The 26177-nt window shown below is 48.2% G+C and overlaps 1 protein-coding gene across 4 annotated transcripts in view; it reads left to right on the top strand.

Annotated features, from left to right (window-relative positions):
• The window catches only part of LOC138716418 (uncharacterized), a 50884-nt gene that overhangs the window by 7113 nt on the left and 17594 nt on the right, over positions 1-26177 (top strand). The window lies entirely within an intron of this gene.

The following is a 26177-nucleotide window of genomic DNA, read 5'->3' as shown; positions in this document are numbered from 1 at the left end:
AGAGAGGGACAGGGAGAGATCAGTGGTGACAAAAACAACATTGAGTGAACAGAGGGAAGAGTGAGGGGCAGGGAGAGATCACTGGTGACATAAAGAACATAGAGTGAACAGAGAGAAGAGAGAGGGGCAGGGAGAGATCAGTGATGACATAAAGAACATAGAGTGAACAGAGAGAAGACAGAGGGGACAGGGAGAGATCAGTGGTGACATAAAGAACATAGAGGGAACAGAAAGAAGACACAGAGGATAGGGAGAGATCAGTGGTGACATAAAGAACATAGAGTGAATAGAGAGAAGACGGAGGGGACAGGGAGAGATCAGTGGTGACATAAAGAATATAGAGTGAACAGAGAGAAGAGAGAGGGGACAGGGAGAGATCAGTGGTGACGTAAAGAACATAGAGGGAACATAGAGAAGAGAGAGGGACAGGGAGAGATGAGTGGTGACATAAAGAACATAGAGTGAGCAGAGAGAAGAGAGAGGGGCAGGGAGAGATCAGTGATGACATAAAGAACATAGAGTGAACAGAGAGAAGACAGAGGGGACAGGGAGAGATCAGTGGTGACATAAAGAATAGAGAGTGAACAGAGAGAAGAGAGAGGGGACAGGGAGAGATCAGTGGTGACATAAAGAACATAGAGGGAACAGAAAGAAGACACAGGGGATAGGGAGAGTTCAGTGGTGACATAAAGAACATATAGTGAACAGAGAGAAGACAGAGGGGACAGGGAGAGATCAGTGGTGACATAAGAAACATAGAGTGAACAGAGAGAAGACAGAGGGGAAAGGGAGAGGTCAGTGGTGACATAAAGGACATAGAGTGAACAGAGAGACAAGAGAGGGGCAGGGAGAGATCAGTGGTGACATAAACAACTTAGAGTGAACAGAGAGAAAACAGAGGGGACAGGGAGATATCAGTGGTGACATAAAGAACATAGAGTGAACAGAGAGAAGAGAGAGGGGCAGGGAGAGATCAGTGGTGACATGAATAACATAGAGTGAACAGAGAGAAGACGGAGGGGACAGGGAGAGATCAGTGGTGATATAAACAACATAGAGTGAACATAAGGAAGACAGAAAGAAGACACAGGGGATGGGGAGAGATCAGTGGTGACATAAAGAACATAGAGTGAACAGAGAGAAGACAGAGGGGACTGGGAGAGATCAGTGGTGATATAAACAACATAGAGTGAACATAAGGAAGACAGAAAGAGACACAGGGGATGGGGAGAGATCAGTGGTGACATGAACAACATCGAGTGAACAGAGATAAGAGAGAGGGGACAGGGAGAGATCATTGGTGACATAAACAACATAGAGTGAACATAGAGAAGAGGGAGGGGACAGGGAGAGATCAGTGGTGACATAAACAACATAGAGTGAACAGAGAGAAGAGAGGGGCAGGGAGAGATCAGTGGTGACATAAAGAACATAGTGTGAACAGAGAGAAGAGAGAGGGGCAGGGAGAGATCAGTGGTGACATAAACAACATAGGCTGAACAGAGACAAGATAAGAGGGGTCAGGGAGAGATCAGTGGTGACATGAAAAACATAGACTGAACATAGAGAAAAGAAAGGGGACAGGGAGAGATGAGTGGTGACAAAAACAACATTTAGTGAACAGAGAGAAGAGAGAGAGGGGCAGGGAGAGATCAGTGGTGACATAAACATCATAGAGTGAACAGAGAGAGGACAGAGGGGACAGGCAGCGATCAGTGGTGACATAAACAACATAAAATGAACATAGAGAAGAGAGAAGGGACGGGAAGAGATCAGTGCTGACAAAAACAACATTGAGTGAACAGAGGGAAGAGTGAGGGGCAGGGAGAGATCAGTGGTGACATAAAGAACATAGAGTGAACAGAGAGAAGAGAGAGGGGACAGGGAGAGATCAGTGGTGGTATTAACAACATAGAGTGAACAGAAAAATGACGCAGGGGATAGGGAGAGATCAGTGGTGACATAAACAACATAGAGTGAACAGAGAGAAGACAGAGGGGATAGGGGGAGATCAGTGGTGACATAAAGAATATAGAGTGAGCAGAGAGAAGAGAGAGGGGAGAGGGAGAGATCAGTGGTGACATAAAGAACATAGAGGGAACAGAAAGAAGACACAGGGGATAGGGAGAGATCAGTGGTGACATAAAGAACATAGAGTGAACAGAGAGAAGACAGAGGGGACATGGAGAGATAAGTGGTGACATAAAGAACATAGAGTGAATTGAGAGAAGACGGAGGGGACGGGGAGAGATCAGTGGTGACATAAAGAATATAGAGTGAACAGAGAGAAGAGAGAGGGGACAGGGAGAGATCAGTGGTGACGTAAAGAACATAGAGGGAACAGAAAGAAGACACAGGGGATAGGGAGAGATCAGTGGTGACATAAAGAACATAGAGTGAACAGAGAGAAGACAGAGGGGACAGGGAAAGATCAGTGGGGACATAAGGAACATAGAGTGAACAGAGAGAAAACAGAGGGGAAAGGGAGAGGTCAGTGGTGACATAAAGGACATAGAGTGAACAGAGAGACGAGAGGGGCAGGGAGAGATCAGTGGTGACATAAACAACTTAGAGTGAACAGAGAGAAGACAGAGGGGACAGGGAGACATCAATGGCGACATAAAGAACATAGAATGAAAAGAGAGAAGAGAGAGGGGCAGGGAGAGATCAGTGGTGACATGAATAATATGGAGTGAACAGAGAGAAGGCAGAGGGGACAGGGAGAGATCAGTGGTGAAATAAACAACATAAAGTGAACATAAGGAAGACAGAGGGGACGGGGGGAGAGCAGTGGTGACATAAAGAACATAGAGTGAACAGAGAGAAGAGAGAGGGGCAGGGACAGAGATCAGTGGTGACATGAACAACATCGAGTGAACAGAGATAAGACAGAGGGGACAGGGAGAGATCATTGGTGACATAAACAACATAGAGTGAACATAGAGAAGAGAGAGGGGACAGGGAGAGATCAGTGGTGACATAAACAACATAGAGTGAACAGAGAAAAGGGAGGGGCAGGGAGAGATCAGTGGTGACATAAAGAACATAGAGTGAACAGAGAGAAGAGAGGGGGGCAGGGAGAGATCAGTGGTGACATAAACAACATAGACTGAACAGAGACAAGATAAAAGGGGTCAGGGAGAGATCAGTGGTGACATGAAAAACATAGAGTGAACATAGAGAAAAGAGAGGGGACAGGGAGAGATCAGTGGTGACAAAAACAACATTGAGTGAACAGAGAGAAGAGAGAGAGGGGCAGGGAGATATCAGTGGTGACATAAACATCGTAGAGTGAACAGAGAGAGGACAGAGGGGACAGGGAGAGATCAGTGGTGACATAAACAACATAAAATGAACATAGAGAAGAGAGAAGGGACAGGGAGAGATCAGTGGTGACAAAAACAACATTGAGTGTTCAGAGGGAAGAGAGAGGGGCAGGGAGAGATCAGTGGTGACATAAACAACATAGAATGAACATAGAGAAGAGAGAAGGGACGGGGAGAGTTCAGTGGTGACAAAAACAACATTGAATGAACAGAGGGAAGAGTGAGGGGCAGGGAGAGATCACTGGTGACATAAAGAACATAGAGTGAACAGAGAGAAGAGAGAGGGGACAGGGAGAGATCAGTGGTGACATAAAGAACATAGAGTGAACAGAGAGAAGACAGAGGGGACAGGGAGAGATCAGTGGTGACATAAAGAACATATTGAGAACAGAGAGGAGAGAGAGGGACGGGGAGAAATCAGTGGTGACATAAACAACATAGAGTGAACAGAGAGGAGTGAGGGGACAGGGAGAGATCAGTGGTGACATAAACAACATAGAGTGAACAGAGAGAAAAGAGAGGGGCAGGGAGAGATCAGTGGTGACATAAACAACATAGAATGAACATAGAGAAGAGAAAGGGACGGGGAGAGGTCAGTGGTGACAAAAACAACATTGAGGGAACAGAGGGAAGAGTGAGGGGCAGGGAGAGATCAGTGGTGACATAAAGAACATAGAGTGAACAGAGAGAAGACAGAGGGAACAGGGAGAGATAAGTGGTGGTATAAACAACATAGAGTGAACAGAAAAAAGACACAGGGGATAGGGAGAGATCAGTGGTCACATAAACAACATAGAGTGAACAGAGAGAAGACAGAGGGAACAGGGAGAGATCAGTGGTGACATAAAGAACATAGAGTGAACAGAGAGAAGAGAGGGGGGACAGGGAGAGATCAGTGGTGACATAAAGAACATAGAGTGAACATAGAGAAGAGAGAGGGACAGGGAGAGATGAGTGGTGACATAAAGAACATAGAGTGAGCAGAGAGAAGAGAGAGGGGCAGGGAGAGATCAGTGATGACATAAAGAACATAGAGTGAACAGAGAGAAGACAGAGGGGACAGGGAGAGATCAGTGGTGACATAAAGAATAGAGAGTGAACAGAGAGAAGAGAGAGGGGACAGGGAGAGATCAGTGGTGACATAAAGAACATAGAGGGAACAGAAAGAAGACACAGGGGATAGGGAGAGTTCAGTGGTGACATAAAGAACATAGAGTGAACAGAGAGAAGACAGAGGGGACAGGGAGAGATCAGTGGTGACATAAAGAATATAGAGTGAACAGAAAGAAGACAAAGGGGATGGGGAGAGATCAGTGGTGACATAAAGAACATAGAGTGAACAGAGAGAACACAGAGGGGACAGGGAGAGATCAGTGGTGACATAAGGAACATAGAGTGAACAGAGGGGGACAGAGGGGAAAGGGAGAGGTCAGTAGTGACATAAGGAAAATAGAGTGAACAGAGAGAAGACACAGGGGGTAGGGAGAGATCAGTGGTGACATAAAGAACATAGAGTGAACAGAGAGAAGAGAGAGGGAACAGGGAGAGATCAGTGGTGGTATAAACAACGTAGAGTGAACAGAAAAAAGACACAGGGGATAAGGAGAGATCAGAGGTGACATTAACAACATAGAGTCAACAGAGAGAAGAGTGGGGGGACAGGGAGAGAACAGTGGTGACATCAAGAACATAGAGTGAACATAGAGAAGAGAGAGGGACAGGGAGAGATCAGTGGTTACAAAAACAACATTGAGTGAACAGAGGGAAGAGTGAGGGGCAGGGAGAGATCACTGGTGACATAAAGAACATAGAGTGAACAGAGAGAAGAGAGAGGGGCAGGGAGAGATCAGTGATGACATAAAGAACATAGAGTGAACAGAGAGAAGACAGAGGGGACAGGGAGAGATCAGTGGTGACATAAAGAACATAGAGGGAACAGAAAGAAGACACAGAGGATAGGGAGAGATCACTGGTGACATAAAGAACATAGAGTGAATAGAGAGAAGACGGAGGGGACAGGGAGAGATCAGTGGTGACATAAAGAATATAGAGTGAACAGAGAGAAGAGAGAGGGGACAGGGAGAGATCAGTGGTGACCTAAAGAACATAGAGGGAACAGAAAGAAGACACAGGGGATAGGGAGAGATCAGTGGTGACATAAAGAACATAGAGTGAACAGAGAGAAGACAGAGGGGACAGGGAGAGATCATTGGTGACATAAGGAACATAGAGTGAACAGAGAGAAGACAGAAGGGAAAGGGAGAGGTCAGTGGTGACATAAAGGACAAAGAGTGAACAGAGAGACGAGAGGGGCAGGGAGAGATCAGTGGTGACATAAACAACTTAGAGTGAACAGAGAGAAGACAGAGGCGACAGGGAGATATCAGTGGTGACATAAAGAACATAGAGTGAACAGAGAGAAGAGAGAGGGGCAGGGAGAGATCAGTGGTGACTTGAATAACATAGAGTGAACAGAGAGAAGACAGAGGGGTCAGGGAGAGATCAGTGGTGAAATAAACAACATAGAGTGAACATAAGGAAGACAGAAAGAAGACACAGGGGATGGGGAGAGATCAGTGGTGACATAAAGAACATAGAGTGAACAGAGAGAAGACAGACGGGACAGGGAGAGATCAGTGGTGATATAAACAACATTGAGTGAACATAAGGAAGACAGAAAGAAGACACAGGGGATGGGGAGAGATCAGTGGTGACATAAAGAACATAGAGTGAACAGAGAAAAGAGAGAGGGGCAGGGACAGAGATATGTGGTGACATGAACAACATCGAGTGAACAGAGATAAGAGAGAGGGGACAGGGAGAGATCATTGGTGACATAAACAACATAGAGTGAACATAGAGAAGAGAGAAGGGACAGGGAGCGATCAGTGGTGACAAAAACAACATTTAGTGAACAGAGAGAAGAGAGAGAGGGGCAGGGAGAGATCAGTGGTGACATAAACATCATAGAGTGAACAGAGAGAGGACAGAGGGGACAGGCAGCGATCAGTGGTGACATAAAGAACATAGAGTGAACAGAGAGAAGAGAGAGGGGCAGGGAGAGATCAGTGGTGACATAAACAACATAGACTGAACAGAGACAAGATAAGAGGGGTCAGGGAGAGATCAGTGGTGACATGAAAAACATAGAGTGAACATAGAGAAGAGAGAAGGGACAGGGAGCGATCAGTGGTGACAAAAACAACATTTAGTGAACAGAAAGAAGAGAGAGAGGGGCAGGGAGAGATCAGTGGTGACATAAACATCATAGAGTGAACAGAGAGAGGACAGAGGGGACAGGCAGCGATCATGGTGACATAAACAACATAAAATGAACATAGAGAAGAGAGAAGGGACAGGGAGAGATCAGTGGTGACAAAAACAACATTGAGTGAACAGAGGGAAGAGAGAGGGGCAGGGAGAGATCAGTGGTGACATAAACAAAATAGAATGAACATAGAGAAGAGAGAAGGGACGGGGAGAGATCAGTGCTGACAAAAACAACATTGAGTGAACAGAGGCAAGAGTGAGGGGCAGGGAGAGATCAGTGTTGACATAAAGAACATAGAGTGAACAGAGAGAAGAGAGAGGGGACAGGGAGAGATCAGTGGTGGTATAAACAACATAGAGTGAACAGAAAAATGACGCAGGGGATAGGGAGAGATCAGTGGTGACATAAACAACATAGAGTGAACAGAGAGAAGACAGAGGGGACAGGGGGAGATCAGTGGTGACATAAAGAATATAGAGTGAACAGAGAGAAGAGAGAGGGGAGAGGGAGAGATCAGTGGTGACATAAAGAACATAGAGGGAACAGAAAGAAGACACAGGGGATAGGGAGAGATCAGTGGTGACATAAAGAACATAGAGTGAACAGAGAGAAGACAGAGGGGACATGGAGAGATCAGTGGTGACATAAGGAACATAGAGTGAACAGAGAGAAGACAGAGGGGAAAGGGAGAGGTCAGTGGTGACATAAGGAAAATAGAGTGAACAATGAGAAGACACAGGGGATAGGGAGATATCAGTGGTGACATAAAGAACATAGAGTGAACAGAGAGAAGAGAGAGGGGACAGGGAGAGATCAGTGGAGACATAAACAACATAGAGTGAACAGAGAGAAGACAGAGGGGACAGGGAGAGATCAGTGGTGACATAAAGAACATATTGTGAACAGAGAGGAGAGAGAGGGACGGGGAGAGATCAGTGGAGACATAAACAACATAGAGTGAACAGAGAGAAGAGTGAGGGGACAGGGAGAGATCAGTGGTGACATAAACAACATAGAATGATCATAGAGAAGAGAAAGGGACGGGGAGAGGTCATTGGTGACAAAAACAACATAGAGTGAACAGAGAGAAGACAGAGGGGACAGGGAGAGATCAGTGGTGACATAAAGAATAGAGAGTGAACAGAGAGAAGAGAGAGGGGACAGGGAGAGATCAGTGGTGACATAAAGAACATAGAGGGAACAGAAAGAAGACACAGGGGATACGGAGAGATCACTGGTGACATAAAGAATATAGAGTGAACAGAGAGAAGAGAGAGGGGACAGGGAGAGATCAATGGTGGCATAAAGAACACAGAGGAAACAGAAAGAAGACACAGGGGATAGGGAGAGATCAGTGGTGACATAAAGAACATAGAGTGAACAGAGAGAAGACATAGGGGACAGGGAGAGATCAGTGGTGACATAAGGAACATAGAGTGAACAGAGAGAAGACTGAGGGGAAAGGGAGAGGTCAGTTGTGACATAAAGGACATAGAGTGAACAGAGAGACGAGAGGGGCAGGGAGAGATCAGTGGTGACATAAAGAACATAGAGAAGAGAGAGGGGCAGGGAGAGATCAGTGGTGACATGAATAACATAGAGTGAACAGAGAGAAGACAGAGGGGACAGGGAGAGATCAGTGGTGATATAAATGACATTGAGTGAACATAAGGAAGACAGAGGGGACAGGGGGAGATCAGTGGTGACATAAAGAACATAGAGTGAACAGAGAGAAGAGAGAGGGGCGGGGACAGAGATCAGTGGTGACATGAACAACATCGAGTGAACAGAGATAAGACAGAGGGGACAGGGAGAGATCAATGGTGACATAAACAACATAGAGTGAACATAGAGAAGAGAGAGGGGACAGGGAGAGATCAGTGGTGACATAAACAACATAGAGTGAACAGAGAGAAGAGAGGGGCAGCGAGAGATCATTGGTGACATAAAGAACATAGAGTGAACAGAGAGAATAGAGAGGGGCAGGGAGAGATCAGTGGTGACATAAACAACATAGACTGAAGAGAGACAAGATAAGAGGTGTCAGGGAGAGATCAGTGGTGACATGAAAAACATAGAGTGAACATAGAGAAAAGAGAGGGGACAGGGAGAGATCAGTGGTGACAAAAACAACATTTAGTGAACAGAGAGAGGGGCAGGGAGAGATCAGTGGTGACATAAACATCATAGAGTGAACAGGGAGAGGACAGAGGGGACAGGCAGAGATCAGTGGTGACATAAACAACATAAAATGAACATAGAGAAGAGAGAAGGGACAGGGAGAGATCAGTGGTGACAAAAACAACATTGAGTGAACAGAGGGAAGAGAGAGGGGCAGGGAAAGATCAGTGGTGACATAAACAACATAGAATGAACATAGAGAAGAGAGAAGGGACGGGGAGAGATCAGTGCTGACAAAAACAACATTGAGTGAACAGAGGGAAGAGTGAGGGGCAGGGAGAGATCAGTGGTGACATAAAGAACATAGAGTGAACAGAGAGAAGAGAGAGGGGACAGGGAGAGATCAGTGGTGGTATAAACAACATAGAGTGAACAGAAAAATGACACATGGGATAGGGAGAGATCAGTGGTGACAAAACAACATAGAGTGAACAGAGAGAAGACAGAGGGGACAGGGAGAGATCAGTGGTGACATAAAGAATATAGAGTGATCAGAGAGAAGAGAGAGGGGAGAGGGAGAGATCAGTGGTGACATAAAGAACATAGAGGGAACAGAAAGAAGACACAGGGGATAGGGAGAGATCAGTGGTGACATAAAGAACATAGAGTGAACAGAGAGAAGACAGAGGGGACAGGGAGAGATCAGTGGTGACATAAGGAACATAGAGTGAACAGAGAGAAGACAGAGGGGAAAGGGAGAGATCAGTGGTGACATAAAGAACATAGAGTGAACAGAGAGAAGACAGAGGGGACAGGGAGAGATCAGTGGTGAAATAAAGAATAGAGAGTGAACAGAGAGAAGAGAGAGGGGACAGGGAGAGATGAGTGGTGACATAAAGAACATAGAGGGAACAGAAAGAAGACACAGAGGATAGGGAGAGATCAGTGGTGACATAAAGAACATAGAGTGAATAGAGAGAAGACGGAGGGGACAGGGAGAGATCAGTGGTGACATAAAGAATATAGAGTGAACAGAGAGAAGAGAGAGGGGACAGGGAGAGATCAGTGCTGACATAAAGAACATAGAGGGAACAGAAAGAAGACACAGGGGATAGGGAGAGATCAGTGGTCACATAAAGAACATAGAGTGAACAGAGAGAAGACAGAGGGGACAGGGAGAGATCAGTGGTGACATAAGGAACATAGAGTGAACAGAGACAAGACAGAGGGGAAAGGGAGAGGTCAGTGGTGACATAAGGAAAATAGAGTGAACAGAGAGAAGACACAGGGGATAGGGAGAGATCAGTGGTGACATAAAAAACATAGAGTGAACAGAGAGAAGAGAGAGGGAACAGGGAGAGATCAGTGGTGGTATAAACAACTTAGAGTGAACAGAAAAAAGACAGAGGGGACAGGGAGAGATCAGTGGTGACATAAAGAACATATTGTGAACAGAGAGGAGAGAGAGGGACGGGGAGAGATCAGTGGTGACATAAACAACATAGAGTGAACAGAGAGAAGAGTGAGGGGACAGGGAGAGATCAGTGGTGACATAAACAACATAGAGTGAACAGAGAGAAGAGAGAGGGGCAGGGAGAGATCAGTGGTGACATAATGAACATAGAGTGAACAGAGAGAAGAGAGAGAGGACAGGGAGAGATCAGTGGTGACATAAACAACATAGAGTGAACAGAGAGAAGACAGAGGGGACAGGGAGAGATCAGTGGTGACATAAAGAACATATTGTGAACAGAGAGGAGAGAGAGGGGCTGGGAGAGATCAGTGGTGACATAAACAACATAGAGTGAACAGAGAGAAGAGTGAGGGGACAGGGAGAGATCAGTGGTGACATAAACAACATAGAGTTTACAGAGAGAAGAGAGAGGGGGGCAGGGAGAGATCAGTGGTGACATAAAGAACATAGAGTGAGCAGAGACAAGAGGGAGGTGACAGGGAGAGATCAGTTGTGACATAAACAACATAGAGTGAACAGAGAGAATACAGAGGGGTCAGGGGGAGATCAGTGGTGACATAAATAACACAGAATGTACAGAGAGCAGAGTGAGGGGACAGAGAGAGATCAGTAGTGACATAAAGAACATAGAGTGATCAGAGAGAAGAGAGAGGGGACAGGGAGAGATCAGTGGTGACATAAACAGCGTAGAGTTAACAGAGAGAAGAGAGAGGGGCAGGGAGTGATCATTGCTCACATAAAGAACATAGAGTGATCAGAGAGAAGAGGGAGGGTACAGGTAGAGATCAGTGGTGACAAAAAAACGTAGAGTGAAGAGAGAGAAGACAGAGGGGACAGGAAGAGATCAGTGGTGACTTAAAGAACACAGAGTGAACAGGGAGAAGAGAGAGGGGTGAGAAAGAGACAGAAGGGGACACGAAGAACACAGTTGGAACAGAGAAAAGATAGATGGGACAGGGAGACACCAGAGGGGAGAGGAAGAACACAGAGGGAATAGAGAGAAGAACGAGGGCGCAGGGAGAGTTCAGATATGACAGGAAGAACACATTGGGAACAGAGGGGGCAGGGAGAGATCAGAGGGGACAGAAAGGACACAGAGTGAGCAGAGAGAGGGCAGAGGGGACAGGTAGATACCAGGGAGCAAGATGGACACAGAGGGAACAGAGAGAAGACAGAGGGGACAGGGAGATACGAGAGGGGACAGGAAGTAGACAGAGGGAACAGAGAGAAGACAGGGGGCAGGGAGATACCAGGGGGACAGGAAGGGCACAGAGGGAACAGAGCGAAGAAAGCTGGGGCAGGAAGAGATTGGAGGGGACAGGAAGAACACAGAGGGAACCGAGAGAAGACAGAGGGGGCAGGGAATTACCAGAGGGGACAGGAAGTACACAGAGGGAACAGAAACAAGACACAGGGGTCAGGAGGAAGACAGAGGGGACAGGGAGAGATGTGAGGGGACAGGAAGAACAAAGAGAGAACAGGGTGAGATCAGAGGGAACAGAGAGAATACAGAGGGTACAGGGAGAGATCAGAGGTTACGGGAAGAACGCAGGGGGGACAGGGAGAGGTCAGAGCGAATAGGGACAGATCATTGGGGACAGCCAGGGACCAGAGGGACCAGAGTGAAGACAGAGGGAACAGGGAGAGATCAGAGGGGACAGGCAGAACACAGAGGGTACAGGAAGTACACAGAGGGAGCAGGGAGAGATCAGATTTGTAAGCCAGAGAACAGAGGGAACAGAGGGAAGAGAGAGGTGACAGGGAGAGATCAGCGGACACAGGAAGAACACATAGGGAACAGGGAGAGATCAGAGCGCACAGCCAGAGACCAGAGGGAACAGAGAGAAGACAGGGGGGACAGGGAGAGAACAGAGGGGACAGGAAGAACACAGAGGGGACAGAGAGAGATCAGAGGGGACAGGAAGAACACAGGGGGAACAGGGAGAGATCAGAGGGAAAAGGAAGAACACAAAGGGAACAGGGAGAGATCAGAGGGGATAGGAAGAACACAGAGGGAACAGGGAGAGATCAGAGGGGACAGGATGAACACATGGGGAAGAGTGTGAGATCAGAGGGGACAGCCAGAGACCAGAGGAAACAGAGAGAATACAGAGGGGACAGGGAGAGATCAGTGGTGACATAAAGAACATAGAGTGAACAGAGAGAAGACAGAGGGGCAGGGAGAGATCAGTGGTGACATAAAGAACAAAGAGTGAACAGAGACAAGAGAGAGGGGCTGGGAGAGATCAGTGGTGACATAAAGAACATAGAGTGAACAGAGAGAAGACAGGGGACAGGGAGAGATCAGTGGTGACATAAAGAATATAGAGTGAACAGAGAGAAGAGAGAGGGGCAGGAGGAGCTCAGTGCTGACATAAAGAACATAGAGTGAACAGAGTCAAGAGAGAGGGACAGGGAGAGACCAGTGGTGACATAAAGAACATAGAGTGAACAGAGAGAAGAGAGAGGGGACAGGGAGAGATCAGTGGTGACATAAACAACATAGAGAAGATAGAGGGGCAGTGTTTAGATCAGTGGTGACATAAAGAACATAGAGTGAACAGAGACAAGAGAGAGGGACAGGGAGAGATCAGTGGTGACATAAACAACATAGAGTTAGCAGAGAGAAGATAATAGGGGTCAGGGAGAGATCAGTGGTGACATGAACAACATAGAGTGAACATAGAGAAAAGGTAGGGGACAGGGAGAGATCAGTGGTGACAAAAACAACATTGAGTGAACGGGGAGAAGAGAGAGGGGCAGGGAGAGATCAGTGGTGACATAAAGATCATAGAGTGAACAGAGAGAAGACAGAGGAGACAGGGAGAGTTCAGTGGTGACATAAACAACATAGAATGAACATAGAGAAGAGCGAAGGGACAGGGAGAGATCAGTGGTGACAAAAACAACATTGAGTGAACAGAGGGAAGAGAGAGGGGCAGGGAGAGATCAGTGGTGACATATACAACATAGAATGAACATAGAGAAGAGAGAAGGGACATGAAGAGATCAGTGGTGACAAAAACAACATTGAGTGAACAGAGGGAAGAGAGAGGGGCAGGGAGAGATCAGTGGTGACATAAAGAACATAGAGTGAACGCAGAGAAGAGAGAGGGGACTGCGAGAGATCAGTGGTGACATAAACAACATAGAGTGAACAGAGAGAAGACAGAGGGCACAGGGAGAGATCAGTGGTGACATAAATACTATATTGTGAACAGAGAGAAGAGAGAGGGACAGGGAGAGATCAGTGGTGACATAAAAAACATAGAGTGTAGAGATAGCAGAGAGAGGGGCAGGGAGAGATCAGTAGTAACGTAAACAACATAGAGTGAACACAGAGAAGAGAGAGGTGACAGGGAGAGATCAGTGGTGACATAAAGAACATAGAGTTAACAGAGAGAATACAGAGGGGTCAGGGGGAGATCAGTTGTGACATAAACAACATAGAGTGAACAGAAAGAAGACAGAGGGGACAGGGAGAGATCTGTGGTGACATAAACAACGTAGAGTTAACGGAGAGAACAGAGAGGGGGAGGGAGGGATCATTGGTGACATAAAGAACATAGAGTGATCAGAGAGAAGAGAGAGGGGACAGGGAGAGATCAGTGGTGACAAAAAAAAACCTAGAGTGAACAGAGAGAAGACAGAGGGGACAGGGAGAGTTCAGTGGTGAGATAAAGAACACAGAGTAAACAGGGAGAAGAGAGAGGGGAGAGAAAGAGACCAGAGGGGAGAGGAAGAACACAAAGGGAATAGAGAGAAGACAGAGGGGGCAAGGAGAGTTCAGATGGGACAGGAAGAACACAGTGGGAACTGAGGGGACAGAGGGGGCTGGGAGAGATCAGAGGGGACAGAAAGGACACATAGTGAGCAGAGACAGGACAGAGGGGACAGGTAGAGACCAGGGGGCAAGATGGACACAGAGGGAACACAGTGGAGACAGAGGGGACTGAGAGATACCAGAGGGGACAGGAAGTACACAGAGGGAACAGAGAGAAGACAGGGGGAAGGGTGATACCAGGGCGACAGGATGGGCACAGAGGGAACAGAGAGAAGAAAGGTGGGGCAGGAACAGATCGGAGGGGACAGGAAGAACACAGAGGGAACCGAGAGAAGACAGAGGGGGCAGGGAATTACCAGAGCGGACAGGAAGTACCCAGAGGGAACAGAAACAAGACAGAGGGGGGAGGGAGACACCAGAGGGGACAGGAAGTATACAGCAGGTTCAGACAGAAAACAGAGGGGACATGAAGAACACAGAGGGGCAGGGAGAGATCTGAGGGGACAGGAAGAAAAAAGAGAGAACAGGGTGAGATCAGAGGGGACAGCCAGAGACCAGAGGGAACAGAGAGAATACAGAGCGCACAGGGAGAGATCAGAGTATAGGGAACAACGCAGGGGGGACAGGGAGAGGTCAGAGCGTACAGGGAGAGATCAGAGTGGACAGCTAGGGAGCAGAGGGAACAGAGTGAAGACAGAGGCAACAGGCAGAACACAGAGGGTACGGGATATACACAGAGGGAACAGGGAGAGATCGGATTTGTAAGCCAGAGAACAGAGGGAACAGAGAGAAGACAGAGGGGACAGGGAGAGATCAGAGGAGACAGGAAGAACACATAGGGAACAGGGAGAGATCAGAGCGGACAGCCAGAGTCCAGAGGGAACAGAGTATAGACAGAGGGGACAGGGAGAGAACAGAGGGGACAGGAGGAACACAGAGTGGACAGAGAGAGGTCAGAGAGGACAGGAAGAACACAGGGGGAACAGGGAGAGATCAGAGGGAAAAGGAAGAACACAAAGGGAACAGGGAGAGATCAGAGGAGATAGGAAGAACACAGAGGGAACATGGAGAGATAGAGGGGACAGGATGAACACATGGGGAAGAGTGTGAGATCAGAGGGGACAGCCAGAGACCAGAGGAAACAGAGAGAAGACAGAGGGGACAGGATGAACACAGAGGGGACAGGGAGAGAACAGACGAGACAGGAGGAACACAGTGGGGACAGGAAGAACACAGAGGCAACGTGGAGAGATCAGAGGGGACAGGAAGAAAACAGAGGGGACAGGGAGAGATCAGAGGGGTCAGGAAGAATACATAGGGAACATGGAGAGATCAGAGCGGACAGCCAGAGACCAGAGGGGACAGAGAGAAGACAGAGGGGACAGGGAGAAAAAGAAGGGGTCAGGGAGAGATCAGAGGGGAAAGAGAGAACACAGAGGGGACAGCGAGAGATCGGAGGGGACAGGGAGAGATCAGAAGGGCCAGGAAGAACACATAGGGAAAAGAGAGAGAAGACAGAGGGGACAGGGAGAGACAATAGGAGACAAAAGGTACATAGAGGGAACAGTGAGAATACAGAGGGGACAGGGAGAGATGAGTGGTTACATAAACAACATTGAGTGAACATAGACAAGAAAGTTGGGCAGGGAGAGATCAGTGGTGACATAAAGAACATAGGGTGAACATAGAGAAGAGAGTGGGGACAGGGAGAGATCAGTAGTGAGATAAAGAACATAGAGTGAAGAGAGAGAAGAGAGAGGGGTCAGGGAGAGATCAGTGATGACATAAAGAACATAGAGTGAATAGAGAGAAGATAGAGGGGACAGGGATAGGTCAATGGTGACCTAAACAACTTATTGTGAACAGAGAGAAGAGAGAGAGGACAGGGAGAGATCAGTTGTGACATAAACAACAGAGTGAACAGAGAGAAGAGAGAGGGAGAGATCATTGGTGACATAAAGAACATAGAGTGAACAGAGAGAAGAGAGAGGGGCAGGGAGAGATCAGTGGTGACAAAAAAGAACATAGAGTGAACAGAGAGAAGACAGAGGGGACAGGGAGAGATCAGTGGTGACATAAACAACATAGAGTGAACAGAGAGAAGACAGAGGGGACAGGGCGAGATCAGTGGTGACATAAAGAACATAGGGTTAACAGAGAGAAGAGAGAGGGGCAGGGAGATATCAGTGGTCATATAAAGAACATAGAGTGAACAGAGAGAAGAGAGATGGGCAGGGAGAGATCAGTGGTGACATAAACAACATAGAGTGAACAGAGAGAAGAGAAAGGGGACAAGGAGACGTCAGTGGTGACATAAACAACATAGAGTGAACAGAGAGAAGACAGAGGGGACAGGGAGAGATCAGTGGTGACATAAAGAACATAGGGTTAACAGAGAGATGAGAGAGGGGCAGGGAGATATCAGTGGTCATATAAAGAACATAGAGTGAACAGAGAGAAGGGAGAGGGGACAGGGAGAGAACAGTGGTGACATAAAAAACAGAGTGAACAGAGAGAAGACAGAGGGGACAGGGAGAGATCAGTGGTGACATAAACAACATAGAGTGAACAGAGAGAAGACACAGGGGATAGGGAGAGATCAGTGGTGAGATAAAGAACATAGAGTGAACAGAGAGAAGACAGAGGGGACAGGGAGAGATGAGTGGTGACATAAACAACATAGAGTGAACAGAGAGAAGACAGAGGGGACAGGGAGAGATCAGTGGTGACATAAAGAACATAGGGTTAACAGAGAGAAGAGAGAGGGGCAGGGAGATATCAGTGGTGATATAAAGAACATTGAGTGAACAGAGAGAAGAGGGAGGGGACAGGGAGAGATCAGTGGTGACATAAAAAACATAGAGTGAACAGAGAGAAGAGAAAGGGGACAAGGAGACGTCAGTGGTGACATAAACAACATAGAGTGAACAGTGAGAAGACAGTGGGGACAGGGAGAGATCAGTGGTGACATAAACAACATAGAGTGAACAGAGAGAAGACAGAGGGGACAGGGAGAGATCAGTGGTGACATAAAGAACATAGGGTTAACAGAGAGAAGGGAGAGGGGCAGGGAGATATCAGTGGTTATATAAAGAACATAGAGTGAACGGAGAGAAGAGAGAGGGGCAGGGAGAGATCAGTGGTGACATAAACAACATAGAGAGAACAGAGAGAAGACAGAGGGGACAGGGAGAGATCAGTGGTGACATAAACAACATAGAGTTTACATAGAGTAGACAGAGTTTACAGGGAGAGATCAGTGGTGACATAAAGAACATATAGTGAACATAGAGAATAGAGAAAGGATAGGGAGAGATCAGTGGTGACAAAAACGACATTGATTGAACAGAGGGAAGAGAGAGGGGCAGGGAGAGATCAGTGGTGACATAAACAACATAGAATGAACATAGAGGAGAGAGAAGGGACAGGTAGAGATCAGTGGTGACATAACATAGAGTGATCAGAGAGAAGACAGAGGGTACAGGGAGAGATCAGTGGTGACATAAAGAACATATTGTGAACACAGAGAAGAGAGATGGACAGGGAGAGATGAGTGGTGACATAAACAACAACATAGAGTGAACAGAGAGAAGACAGAGGGGACAGGGAGATTTCAGTGGTGACATAAAGAACACAGAGTGAACAGGGAGAAGAGAGAGAGGAGAGAAATAGACAAGAGGGGGCACGAAGAACATAGTGGGAACAGAGAGAAAATAGATGGGACAGGGGGAGACCTGAGGTTAGAGGAAAAACACAGAGGGATTAGAGAGAAGACAGAGGGGGCAGGGAGAGTTTAGATGGTACTAGAAGAACACAGTGGGAACAGAGGGGGCTGGGAGAGATCAGAGGGGACAGAAAGGACACAGAGTGAGCAGAGAGAGGACAGAGGGGACAGGTAGATACCAGGGGGCAAGATGGAGACAGAGGGAACAGAGAGAAGACAGAGGGACACGGAGATTCCAGAGGGGTCAGAAAGGACACAGAGTGAGCAGAGTGTGGACAGAGGGGACAGGTAGATACCATGGGGTAAAATGGACAAAGAGGGAACAGAGAGAATACAGAGGGGACAGTAAGTACACAGAGGGAGCAGAGAGAAGACAGGGGACAGGGTGATACCAGGGGGACAGGAAGGGCACAGAGGGAACAGAGAGAAGAAAGAGGGGACAGGAAGAGATAGGAGGGGACAGGAAGAACACAGAGGGAACCGAGAGAAGACAGAGATGGCAGGGAAATACCAGAGGGGACAGGAAGTACACAGAGGGAACAGAAACAAGACAGAGGGGGCAGGGAGACACCAGACGGGACAGGAAGTATACAGGGGGAACAGAGAGAAAGCAGAGGGGACAGGAGGAACATAGTGGGGACAGGGAGAGATCTGAGGGGACAGGAAGAACAAAGAGAGAACAGAGTGAGAGCAGAGGGGACAGCCAGAGACCAGAGGGAACAGAGAGAAGACAGAGGGCACAGGGAGAGAACAGAGGGTACGGGAAGAACGCAGGGGGGACAGGGAGGGATCAGAGGGAACAAGTAGAGTTCAGAGGGGACAGCCAGGGACCAGAGGGAACCGAGTGAAGACAGAGAGAACAGGGAGAGATCAGAGGGAACAGGAAGAACACCGAGTGTACAGGAAGTACACAGAGGGGTCAGGGAGAGATCAGATTTGTAAGCCAGAGGACAGTGGGAACAGAGAGAAGACAGAGGGGACTGGGAGAGATGAGAGGAGACAGGAAGAACACATAGGGAACACGGAGAGATCAGAGCGGACAGCCAGGGACCAGAGGGAACAGAGAGAAGACAGAGGGGTCAGGGAGAGAACAGAGGGGTCAGTAAGAACACAGAGGGGACAGAGAGAGATCAGAGGGGAAACGAAGAACACAGGGGGAACAGGGAGAGATCAGAGGGAAAAGGAAGAACACAAAGGGAACAGGGTGAGATCAGAGGGGATAGGAAGAACACAGAGGGAAGAGGGAGAGATCAGAGGGGACAGGATGAACACATAGGGAAGAGTGTGAGATCGGAGGGGGCAGCCAGAGACCAGAGGAAACAGAGACAAGACAGAGGGGACAGGAAGATCATAGAGGGAGCAGAGAGAGATCAGAGGGGACAGGAAGAACACAGGGTGAACAGGGTGAGATCAGGGGGAAAAGGAAGAACACAAAGGGAACAGGGAGAGATCAGAGGGGACAGGAAGAACATAGAGGGAACAGGGAGTGATCAGAGGGGACAGGATGAACACAAAGGGAAGAGGGTGAGATCAGAGGGGACAGCCAGAGACCACAGGAAACAGAGAGAAGACAGAGGGTACAGGGAGAGATCAGAGGGGACAGGAAGAACACAGAGGGGACAGGGAGAGATCAGACGAGACAGGAAGAACAGAGTGGGGACAGGAAGAACACAGAGGCAACATGGAGAGATCAGAGGGGACAGGGAGAGATCAGAGGGGACAGGAAGAAAACAGAGGGGACAGGTAGAGATCAGAGGGGTCAGGAAGAATACATAGGGAACATGGAGAGATCAGAGGGGACAGCCAGAGACCAGAGGGGACAGAGAGAATATAGAGGGGACAGGGAGAACACGGGGGGTCAGGGAGAGATCAGTGGGGAAAGAGAGAACACAGAGGGGACAGCGAGAGATCGGAGGGAACAGCAAGTACACAGAGGGGACAGGGAGAGATCAGAAGGGCCAGGAAGAACACATAGGGAAGAGAGAGAAGACAGAGGGAACAGGGAGAGACCATAGGCGACAGAAGGAACATAGAGGGAACAGTGAGAATACAGAGGGGACAGGGAGAGATGAGTGGTTACATAAACAACATTGAGTGAACAGAGACAAGAGAAAGGGGCAGGGAGAGATCAGTGGTGACATAAAGAACATAGGGTGAACTTAGAGAAGAGAGTGGGGACAGGGAGAGATCTGTAGTGACATAAAGAACATAGAGTGAACAGAGAGAAGAGAGAGGGGACAGGGAGAGATCAGTTGTGACATAAAGAACATATTGTGAACACAGAGAAGAGAGATGGACAGGGAGAGATCAGTGGTGACATAAACAACATAGAGTGAACAGAGAGAAGACAGAGGGGACAGGGAGAGTTCAGTGGTGACATAAAGAACACAGCGTGAACAGGGAGAAGAGAGAGAGGAGAGAAATAGACAAGAGGGGGCACGAAGAACACAGTGGGAACAGAGAAAAAATAGATGGGACAGGGAGAGACCAGTGGGGAGGGGAAGAACACAGAGGGAATAGAGAGAAGACAGAGGGGGCAGGGAGAGTTCAGATGGTACTGGAAGAACACAGTGGGAACAGAGGGGGCAGGGAGAGATCAGAGGGGACAGAAAGGACACAGAGTGAGCAGAGAGAGGACAGAGGGGACAGGCAGATACCAGGGGGCAAGATGGACACAGAGGGAACAGAGAGAAGACAGAGGGGACAGGGAGATACCAGAGGGGACAGAAAGGACACAGTGAGCAGAGAGAGGACAGAGGGGACAGGTAGATACCTGGGGGCAAGATGGACACAGAGGGAACAGAGAGAAGACAGAGGGGACAGGTAGATACCAGAGGGGACAGGAAGTACACAGAGGGAGCAGAGAGAAGACAGGGGACAGGGTGATACCAGGGGGACAGGAAGGGCACAGAGGGAACAGAGAGAAGAAAGAGGGGACAGGAAGAGATAGGAGGGGACAGGAAGAACACAGGGGGAACCGAGAGAAGACAGAGGGGGCAGGGAAATACCAGAGGGGACAGGAAGTAATACACAGAGGGAACAGAAGCGAGACAGAGGGGGCAGGGAGACACCAGTGGGGACAGGAAGTATACAGAGGGAAGAGAGAGAAAACAGAGGGGACAGGAGGAACATAGAGGGGTCAGGGAGAGATCTGAGGGGACAGGAAGAACAAAGAGAGAACAGAGTGAGAGCAGTGGGGACAGCCAGAGACCAGAGGGAACAGAGAGAAGACAGAGGGCACAGGTAGAGATCAGAGGATAGGGGAAGAACGCATGGGGGACAGGGAGAGATCAGAGCGAACTGGGAGAGATCAGAGGAGACAGCCAGGGACCAGAGTGAAGACAGAGAGAACAGGGAGAGATCAGAGGGAACAGGAAGAACACAGAGGGAACAGGAAGAACACAGAGGGAACAGGGAGAGATCAGATTTGTAAGCCAGAGGACAGTGGGAACGGAGAGAAGACAGAGGGGACTGGGAGAGATGAGAGGAGACAGGAAGAACACATAGGGAACACGGAGAGATCAGAGCGGACAGCCAGAGACCAGAGGGAGCAGAGAGAAGACAGAGGGGTCAGGGAGAGAACAGAGGGGAGAGTAAGAACACAGAGGTGAGAGAGAGAGATCAGATGGGACAAGAAGAACACAGGGGGAACAGGGAGAGATCAGAGGGAAAAGGAAGAACACAAAGGGAACAGGGAGAGATCAGAGGGGATAGGAAGAACACAGAGGGAACAGGGAGAGATCAGAGGGGACAGGATGAACACATAGGGAAGAGGGTGAGATCAGAGGGGACAGCCAGAGACCACAGGAAACAGAGAGAAGACAGAGGGAACAGGGAGAGATCAGAGGGGACAGGAAGAACATAGCGGGGACAGGGAGAGATCAGACGAGACAGGAAGAACACAGTGGGGACAGGAAGAACACAGAGGCAACATGGAGAGATCAGAGGGGACAGGGAGAGATCGGAGGGGACAGGAAGAAAACAGAGGGGACAGGGAGAGATCAGAGGGGTCAGGAAGAATACATAGGGAAGATGGAGAGATCAGAGGGGAGAGCCAGAGACCAGAGGGGACAGAGAGAATATAGAGGGGACAGGGAGAACACGGAGGGGTCAGGGAGAGATCAGTGGGGAAAGAGAGAACACAGAGTGGACAGCGAGAGATCGGAGGGGACAGCAAGTACACAGAGGGGACAGAGAGAGTTCAGTGGTGACATAAAGAACAGAGTAAACAGAGAGAGGAGAGAGGGAGAGATCAGTGGTGGCATAAAGTACATAGAGTGAACAGTGAGAAGAGAGAGGAGCAGGCAGAGATCAGTGGTGACATAAAGAACATAGAGTGAACAAAGAGAAGACAGAGGGGACAGGGAAAGATCAGTGGTGACATAAACAACATAGAGTGAACAGAGAGAAGACAGAGGGGAGAGGGAGAGATCAGTGGTGACATAAAGAACATAGAGTGAACAGAGAGAAGAGAGAGAGGGGCAGGGAGATATCAGTGGTGACATAAAGAATATAGAGTGAACAGAGAGACGACAGAGGGGTCAGGGAGAGATCAGTGGTGACATAAACAACATAGAGTGAAAAGAGTGAAGAGAGAGGGGACAGGGAGAGATCAGTTGTGATATAAAAAACATAGAGTGAACAGAGAGAAGAGAGAGGGGACAGGGAGGGATCAGTGGTGACATGAAAAACATAGAGTGAACAGAGAGAAGAGAAAGGGGACAAGGAGACATCGGTGGTGACATGGACAACATAGAGTAAACAGAGAGAAGACAGAGGGGACAGGGAGAGATCAGTGGTGACATAAAGATTATAGAGGGGACAGAAAGAAGACACAGGGGATAGGGAGAGATCAGTGGTGACATAAAGAACATAGAGAGAACAGAAAGAATTCACAGGGGAGAGGGAGAGATCAATGGTGACATAAAGAACATAGAGTGAACACAGAGAAGAGAGAGGGGCAGGGAGATATCAGTGGTGACATAAAGAATATAGAGTGAACAGAGAGACGACAGAGGGGACAGGGAGAGATCAGTGGTGACATAAACAACATAGAGTGAAAAGAGTGAAGAGAGAGGGGACAGGGAGAGATCAGTTGTGACATAAAAAACATAGAGTGAACAGAGAGAAGAGAGAGGGGACAGGGAGGGATCAGTTTTGACATGAAAAACATAGAGTGAACAGAGAGAAGAGAAAGGGGACAAGAAGACGTCGGTGATGACATGGACAACATAGAGTGAACAGAGAGAAGACAGAGGGGACAGGGAGAGATCAGTGGTGACATAAAGATTATAGAGGGGACAGAAAGAAGACACAGGGGATAGGGAGAGAACAGTGGTGACATAAAGAACATAGAGAGAACAGAAAGAAGACACAGGGGAGAGGGAGAGATCAGTGGTGACATATGGAACATAGAGTGAACAGAGAGAAGACAGAGGGGACAGGGAGAGATCTGTGGTGACATAAAGAACATAGAGTGAAGAGAGAGTAGTGACATGAAAAACATAGAGTGTACAGAGAGAAGACAGAGAGGGGCAGGGAGAGATCAGTGGTGACATAAATAACATAGAGTGAACAGAGAGAAGACAGAGGGACAGGGAGAGATCAGTGGTGACAAAAACGACATTGAGTGAACAGAGGGAAGAGAGAGGGGCAGGGAGAGATCAGTGGTGACATAAACAACATAGAATGAACATAGAGAAGAGAGAAGGGATAGGGAGAGATCAGTGGTGATAAAAACAACATAGAGTGAACAGAGCGAAGAGAGAGGGGCAGGGAGAGATCAGTGGTGACATAAATAACATAGAGTGAACAGAGAGAAGAGAGAGGGGACAGGGAGAGATCACTGGTGACATAAGCAACATAGAGTGAACAAAGAGAAAACTGAGGGGACAGGGAGAGATCAGTGGTGACATAAAGAACATATTGTGAACACAGAGAATAGAGATGGACAGGGAGAGCAGTGGTGACATGAACAACATAGAGTGAACAGAGAGAAGACAGAGGGGTCAGGGAGAGATCAGTGGTGACATAAACAACATACAGTGAACAGAGAGAAGAGAGAGGGGACAGGGAGAGATCAGTGGTCACATAAAAAACATAGATTGTAGAGATAGCAGAGAGAGGGGCAGGGAGAGATCAGTGGTGACATAAACAACGTAGAGTGAACAGAGAGAAGAGATAGGTGACAAAGAGAGATCAGTTGTGACATAAACAACATAGAGTGAACAGTGACAGTGGGAACAGGGAGAGATAAGAGGTAAAAGGAAGAACACAAAGGGAACAGGGAGAGATCAGAGGCGATAGGAAGAACACAGAGGGAACAGGGAGTGATCAGAGGGGACAGGATGGACACATAGGCAAGAGTGTGAGATCAGAGGGGGCAGCCAGAGACCAGAGGAAACAAAGAGAACACAGAGGGGACAGGAAGAACACAAAGGGGACAGAGAGAGATCAGAGGGGACAGGAAGAACACAGGGGGAACAGGGTGAGATCAGAGGGAAACGGAAGAACACAAAGGGAACAGGGAGAAACTGAGGGGACATGAAGAACGCAGAGGGAACAGGGAGAGATCAGAGGGGACAGGATGAACACCTAGGGAAGAGGGTGAGATCAGAGGGGACAGCCAGAGACCACAGGAAACAGAGAGAAGACAGAGTGGACAGGGAGAGATCAGAGGGAACAGGAAGAACACAGAGGGGACAGGGAGAGATCAGACGAGACAGGAAGAACAGAGGGGACAGGGAGAGTACATAGGGTACAGGAAGAACACAGAGGCAATATAGAAAGATCAGAGGGGACAGGGATAGATCAGAGGGGACAGGAAGAAAACAGAGGGGACAGGGAGAGATCAGAGGGGTCAGGAAGAATACATAGGGAATATGTAGAGATCAGAGGGGACAGCCAGAGACCAGAGGGGACAGAGAGAAAACAGAGGGGACAGGGAGAACACGGAGGGGTCAGGGAGAGATCAGAAGTGCCAGGAAGAACACATAGGGAAGAGAGAGAAGACAGAGGGGACAGGGAGAGAGCAGTGGTTACATAAAGAAGATAGAGGGAACAGAAAGAAGACACAGGGGATAGGGAGAGATCAGTGGTTACATAAAGAACATTGGGTGAACATAGAGAAGAGAGTGGGGACAGGGAGAGATCAGTAGTGACATAGAGATCATAGAGTGATAAGAGAGAAGAGAGAGGGGACAGGGAGACATCAGTGGTGAAATAAAGAACATAGAGTGAACAGAGAGAAGACAGAGCGGACAGGGAGAGATCAGTGATGACATAAATAACATAGGGTGAACATAGAGACGAGAGTGGGGACAGGGAGAGATCAGTAGTGACATAAAGAACATAGAGTGAACAGAGAGAAGAGAGAGGGGTCAGGGAGAGATCAGTGGTGAAATAAAGAACATAGAGTGAACAGACAGAAGACAGAGCGGACAGGGAGAGATCAGTTGTGACATAAACAACAGAGTGAACAGAGAGAAGAGAGAGGGAGAGATCAGTGGTGACATAAAGAACATAGATTGAACAGAGAGAAGAGAGAAAGGCAGGGAGAGATCAGTGGTGACATAAATTACATAGAGTAAACAGAGAGAAGACAGAGGGGACAGGGAGAGATCAGTGGTGACATAAACATCATAGGGTGAACAGAGAGAGGAGAGAGGGGACAGGGAGAGATCAGTGGTGAAATAACCAAGATAGAGTGAACAGAGAGAAGAGAGAGGTGCAGGGAGAGATCAGTGGTGATGTGAAGAATATAAAGTTAACAGAGAGAAGACAGAGGGGACAGGGAGAGATCAGTGGTGACATAAACAACATAGAGTGAACAGAGAGAAGAGAGAGGGGACAGGGAGAGATCAGTGGTGACATAAAGAATATAGGGTGAAGAGAGAGAAGAGAGAGGGGCAGGGAGAGATCAGTGGTGAAATAACCAAGATAGAGTAAACAGAGAGAAGAGAGAGGTGCAGGGAGAGAACAGTGGTGATGTGAAGAATATAGAGTTAACAGAGAGAAGACAGAGGGGACAGGGAGAGATCAGTGGTGAGATAAACAACATAGAGTGAACAGAGAGAAGAGAGAGGGGACAGGGAGAGATCAGTGGTGACATAAAGAACATAGAGTGAACAGGGAGAGAAGAGAGAGGGGCAGGGAGAGAACAGTAGTGACATAAACAACATAGAGTGAGCAGAGTGAAGACAGAGGGAACAGGGAGAGATCAGTGGTGGCATAAACAACATAAAGTGAACAGAGAGGAGAGAGAGATACAGGGAGAGATCAGTGGTGACATAAAGATCATAGAGTGAACAGAGAGAAGAGAGAGGGGACAGGGAGAGACCGGAGGGGACAGGAAGAACACAGAGGCAACAGAGAGAAGACATAGGGGACATGGAGAGACCATAGGGGACAGGAAGAACACAGAGGGAACAGAGAGAAGACAGAGGGGACAGGAAGACCTCGGAGGGAACAGAGAGAAG

The sequence above is a fragment of the Periplaneta americana genome, chromosome 16 (assembly GCF_040183065.1).
Source record: "Periplaneta americana isolate PAMFEO1 chromosome 16, P.americana_PAMFEO1_priV1, whole genome shotgun sequence".
Classification (NCBI taxonomy): domain Eukaryota; kingdom Metazoa; phylum Arthropoda; class Insecta; order Blattodea; family Blattidae; genus Periplaneta; species Periplaneta americana.
This window is presented reverse-complemented; position numbering and strand designations above follow the sequence as displayed.